Here is a 6,342-nt window from a genome sequence, read left to right on the forward strand (position 1 = left end):
CATTATGCCAAGAAAACTAGAGAGAGAGAGAGATAGAGAGAGAGAGGAGCCACTGATCATGTAATAACACATTGGTTGAACTATTGTTAGTCCATCAAGTACCCCCTCAAAAGGGGGGCACTCTATTAACAACAATCAACTCTCAACTAGCATGCTTTTCTAGCATGTGTATTCCGCGAGTCAACTCGGCTATCCATACATTGCCCATATCAACTCAAGCAAAGTAAATTTTACTTACATTAGGAACAACTCCCGTGCCATTTGTCTTATTACATCTAGTTAACACAACTTGATTGGGCACAAGCAGGGCTCTCAAGCTTCTTGCACTTAAGAGTTGATCATAGTGTGAGCGTCGTCGTGCTTCTTTGGATTATGATAGTTCTCTTTTAATTGCAATGTATGCTAGCCTTTCTCGAGCAAATATCTATGATCTTCAAATGACCTATAACATTTAAGAAATAAAAAACCCCAATCAAGATTATGTAATTGCCTAAATTTAATAAATAATCTAGTGATAAAAACTAGTCAAATGTTCATCCAGATCAACAATCAAATTTGCCAAATACCCACCATTACACATGAAGCAAATCTATAATATAATATATGGTAGTATGAGGATCAATAAAGAAAGTTGAGCCATTTTCAGAAAGTGTGAGGATGTGTTTTGGGGGAAATGTGCACATTGTAACACCCCCCCCCCCAAGGAAATGCCACCTCATGCATGATAATCCCATCATTTGTTGACTATCCCCATAAGTGATAGCTCGTTTGTGTGCTTCTCATTACCGGAAGGTCCAACCTAATGGTCTCCTCTTCTACTCCTCCTTCCACAAAAAACAATGATGTCACTCCCGCATTGGCCTCATCTTTTCTCATGTTTGTGTCACTCATCCATCATGGATTCTTATGGCCCTCTTCCCTGCAATCCAATGGTGGATTCCTTCCATCATAGGGACCCACTACATGGCTCTTTCGATTCCTACTAGGCAACCACAATACTTATTTGCTTTTGGCCCTATCTTGTGGCCCTCTTCCCCACAATCCAATGGCAATTTCCTTCCATCATAAAGACCCATTGCATGGCTTTCTTACTTCCATACTAGGCAACCCTATTTACCTACTACAATACCTCTTTGATTCAGGCCCTATTTTTTAATCACCACTTGTATTATTAGAAGTCTTGTAGTTGGGGGGTGCATACATCTCATAGGAACCATATCCATCCTACAACAAAATATGAACCTAACACTAAAAAGCATCATGCCAATGGAATAAACAATCAACACCTTGCATCGAAAGAAGGTTTACAACTTGAACTAATTCATTTCATGGTACATGCTTAGGAGGCCAAGATGTCAAGGCAAACATTGACATTAGCCCCATCTTCCACGACAAAAGCTAGCTTGCATCCTAGAAGTTTTGCAGAAGGAGATGGAAGTGGAGGTGGAGGTGAAGGAGCTACAAACATATTTGCCAACAATCAATGCCCCCAATGTTTCCGCAACAACAATCAAATGGCAACCAAGAGAATAGGTAAGGCTCCTAATACAATCCCTACAAAAGGTATTTAACGAGTGGATCAATGCCTATCAATCTAAGGCTTTGATTAGTTTGTTTCATGGAAGAGTTACATTCGAAACCTTTGGGAGGCTTCTAGGGTGTAAGGTTTTGATCTCTCGATACTTCCCAAAAAGATATTTGTTCTTATTTAAGACAAATAAATGGACCTAAACATCTTAAGTCATGGGGAATGGATGCTTAGGAGCCCCCCCCCCCCACCCACCAACCCTCACTTTGTGCAAATGGGCCATAGATTTTGACCCTACTAGCTTGGATCCCTCAAAAGTCCTAGACTCATTTGAATTTTCCAACCTCCCAATGTTTCCATACCCTTATTTGAACTTATTGACATCAGCCTTATGCAAAGCACTGACTAGTTAACCTAATCAATCCAGATGGCATTCCCAATTCTTGGTAGAGGCTGGCCTCTCTGAGACAGAGATATTTCAATGTTGACCTCTTTGAGACATAGATATTTCATGTCAATATGGGGTAGTGATCAGGGATTCAGACTTGATGTATAGGACCTTGCCTAACTCATGCTTTGAATGTTTTAAACAAGGCCGCTTCATTGAGGACTACGTAGAGATGAAATAACAACATTCACCAAAGAACCCTACATCAAACCCTGCAAAGAAGAAGGGTTTTAAACTATCAACAATAAAGAGGGTCAAAATAATAATAGGAATAATTAGAACAAAAATAATAATAGCTAAGGTAAGAACAAAAATCACAATATAAATATTCCATTCTCTTCATGGATCTAGTTGATCCTAAAACATCTAGCCCCTAAAAAAAGTCACAGCCTACCTCTAGCCCAAAAAATAACAAGGAGAGCAAGTCTTATCAAGTCTCCCAACCAAGCCCAGGCTTTGAACATGGGCATGAGGAATTTGTTAATAGCTCCCTACAATACTTCAAACAAATCTTGATAAGGAGATCAATGAATGTGATTTGACTGACCATAAGGTTAGAGAATCTCAAGGTGAGAAAGATGACCTCTTGAGTATACCAGCCCAATGGTAATAAATCTCAGGGAGTGCACCTTGCAAAACATGTAAGATACCATGTGAGTTCAAATGAAATGGTATTTTATTTAGTAAATTTTACAATATTATATTTATAAAATGGTTTTTTAATTACAAGTTGAAAAAAAATCCGTAAGTTTAGTAAAGTCAAAGGGGTCATTTTATGGCCTTATGGCATGTAAAGAAAGGGTATTTCTTAATATCCTTTGAACAAGCATTATATAGATGATTTCTTATAGGCACAAAAATCAATCTCAAATAATTCAATTGGTCCTAAGAGAAGGTTCTTCAAGGTGGGCCCGAATCGCCTCTAACTCAAAGTAAGGTTGTTATCACAAAAGGGAGATCAAACATCTCATATAAATGATTACGTCACACTATCAATGATAAAAAGGTTCGAAAGAATAATAAGAATAAAATCAATACAACAATAATAACAATCAAGGTAAGAACAAAGGGAAACCACAAAATAAATATTCCACTCTCTTGATGGACGTAGTTGATCTTGAAACGCCTAATCCCTCAAAAAAGTGCTAGCCTACTTCTAGCCCAAACAATAATAAGAAGTGCAAGTCCTCTTATTTTTCCTAGCCAAGTTGAGGCCCTAAAGAGGGGCATGACAAATTTGTTGATAGCTCCCCATAGTATTTCATATGAATGTTGATAAGGAGATCAATGAATATGATTTGACTACCATAATAAAGTTGGGGAATCACAAGCTAAGGAGGAAGTAGGCCAAGAATAATAATTCCACCTCTAATAATTCAATTGGTCCTATGAGAAAGATCACAAAGGTAGTGGCTGAATCCCATTTGCCTCAAAGTAAAGTTGTTATCCCAAAAGGGAAATCAAACAAATTAAGTGAAGGATTAAGTCCTTGAAGATCATCTCATACAACATTAGAGGACTTATTGACCCCTCTACAGCTAAGGCAACCAAGTCATAAGGTAGATCTCTATCTCTCTTGACATTTTATGCTTACAACATGTTAAGGTGGTTGGCCCATAGTTGGCCCATAGTTGATCAAGAACTTGAACAACTTCTCCACTAACTACAAGTGTAACTACACTAATCACCTACCTAGAACTAGGGGTGTTGTTATTTGAGTTCATACACTAAAATCAAATCAATGTTCTCTTTTTGTCTTAAAAACGCTAAAAAGAATTGGATCTTACATTATTTAAAGGTGATTAAACATCTATACTTGCATTGATGTAGACCATGTGTTAATTCTAGAGTTGGGGATGCACAAACTGAATTGCCAAAAGCTAAGTCTTTACACCAAAGAATGGTCGGCTAGGAGGGTCGATAAACCCACCAAATACATGGTTGACATCCTAAAGAAGAGGAAGGAAAGTGAAGTTCTTTCCATTGTTGATCATGAAAGATGGTTATAGGGCTATTGATTGGGGACATAACTTCCAAATTGTACATGACTTCTATGCAAACATTCTCAAATCTCCTCCCATCTACAATGAGGAGAAAGCCATGGCAAGAGCAAAGATTGTTAGATGTAGGAAAGTTATTGTACCTAAGTCCACTGAAGCTATCCTTGATCAAGACTTCCCCTAATAGGAACTTTTTGACATCATACACCCAAATAAATGGGAAAAGCTAGTTATTTATGGTCTTCTCGATGAATTTAATAGAGCATTCAAACGTACACTTATTTCCCCTCTATTAAAAGTTGAAAGAGAAATTGCCATTATGAAGCTCTTTCCATAGCATTTATGTTGGGATGACCAAATTAATCCACAAATGAGACTTCAAAAACTTATTATGCAATTGGAGACCCATCACATGCTTACCTTTAGCATATGAGGTTTTTGTGAAGATACTTGCAAGAATGATCTCATAGCAGCTAAATAAATAGATCAAAATGAAGCAAAAAGGATTCATTAAAGGAAGGTGTATTCTTGATTCTATCATTGCATCATGGAAAGGCTTTGAGGATGCTCAAGACACCAATCAAGACTTTGTGTTCTTTAAGATAAATTTTGACAAACCCTATGATAGGCTAGAGTGGGATTTTATATTCCAATCATTGTCTAACATGGGGTTGGGTAAAATATTCATCAAATTTACGAGGGATTCTTTATAGCAAATTCCTCATCAAGAGTCTTTGTAAATGCTTTGTCAACTTCTCCATTCATCCTTAGAAGATCCATAAGGCAAGTCTTTCCCCTCACTCCCATGTCTTTTGCAATCACCATTGATGCATTAGGTAAGCTTGTTCAAGAAGAGCCAAGGTACCTTAAAGGGATCACCTTGCCTCACTTTGACAAGCAAATGGTTCTCAACTCATTCGTTGATGACACAATTTAATGGCACTATGCACAGCGATGGTACATCCCTCAAAGAAATTTGAAAACACATCCCTACTTTCTATTTTGTCTCAAGCTCAGTGGTTAGCTTGACAAAACAATAATGAAAAGTTCCATTTACCCCCCTCCTAATTGGCTTTTTGAGTAGGAATGCACTAAAAGATGAGGAAGGAAAAGTGTTTAGACTCTTTGGTATCCTTGTGGGATTCATTATCCCACAAAAATAGAGATGACATTGAATTATGGCTAAGATTAGGAAAACGGTGGATTGCATAAAAGGGGTTTCAAATCAACTTCGTGGGCATGGCCCTAGTTTTGAAGCACATTATCATTCCTTCCTCCATCTAGTATATCTATTGTTTGAGACCTTAGGTCAAGTTTGATAGAGTCAGAAGCAGTTTGCAAAGATTTTGTGTAGGAAGGGGATGATAGCAAAACCAAAATCCCAAAAGTGGCATTGCCTACTTGCATACTACTAGCAAATTTCTTGTTAACATCTTTTGGTTAGTAATTTTAGATCCTTCCAATGACCAATGATCTTGAAATCTAGACTTCTTAGCTCCATCGAAAGGGACAAATCTCATGCATTTGTCAACTATGTATGAATACTTATATTTTGATAAATCAAAATAGTAATAACAAGAGGTGTTGAAGCAACTATGTTTAGTCAAAGACTATGCTAAACAAGTTAAGAGCTAAGCTTTGTAGACAAGGTATTGCTTTCCAAGGAGCAACAACATGCCCTTTGCAACACCCTCTTGCCAATCTACTTTGCCTTGGCCATGAATGGCAACTAGCCAAGCTCAACCTTGCATCCTTGGGTACACTCAACCTATTGTGAAAAGCTCCTAGTCACCAAATGCTCAATAGAGAGAGTGCCATGAGCCCCTAAATGCATGTCTTGATGCCCAAAAATAAGAAATGATAGATTACTAATGGCTAAGCAAGGTAGACTAACATGACATGCAACTTCATAAGGTACGTAATGGTGATTCTAGACCTATCTATGCATGTGTTTACAAGGAAAAAGTAGACACCCTTCCATGAGACATATGGTAGTATGATTGTGATAAGATCTATGGTTATATCAAATGTGAGAAACTACCAAATTTATAATTTATCTCCACTATTTATTAAAGGTGATGCTCCCATGTCAAATGCAAGGTTTAACACTAGTACAAATAAGATGTACTCATGGATCTTACTATAAGCCAATGGGTTGTTTCATGTATTTAACTAAAATATTTAGTATTCATGTTCACTCTTTGCATTAAAGGGTTTTATGGAATTCCTCTTGTGAACATGGATCACAACAACCCAATTAAGCTCCATAAATCATCATGACCTTATATGTGCATACATGGTTTGAAGATCACTCAGGTTATTTACAGACATTTTGCAAAGTCTTTAAATCCGCACTTTGGAAGAGT

The sequence above is a fragment of the Lygodium microphyllum genome, chromosome 26 (genome assembly GCF_053477565.2).
Source record: "Lygodium microphyllum isolate KBCC chromosome 26, Lygodium_microphyllum_v1.1.10, whole genome shotgun sequence".
Taxonomy (NCBI): Eukaryota; Viridiplantae; Streptophyta; class Polypodiopsida; order Schizaeales; family Lygodiaceae; genus Lygodium; species Lygodium microphyllum.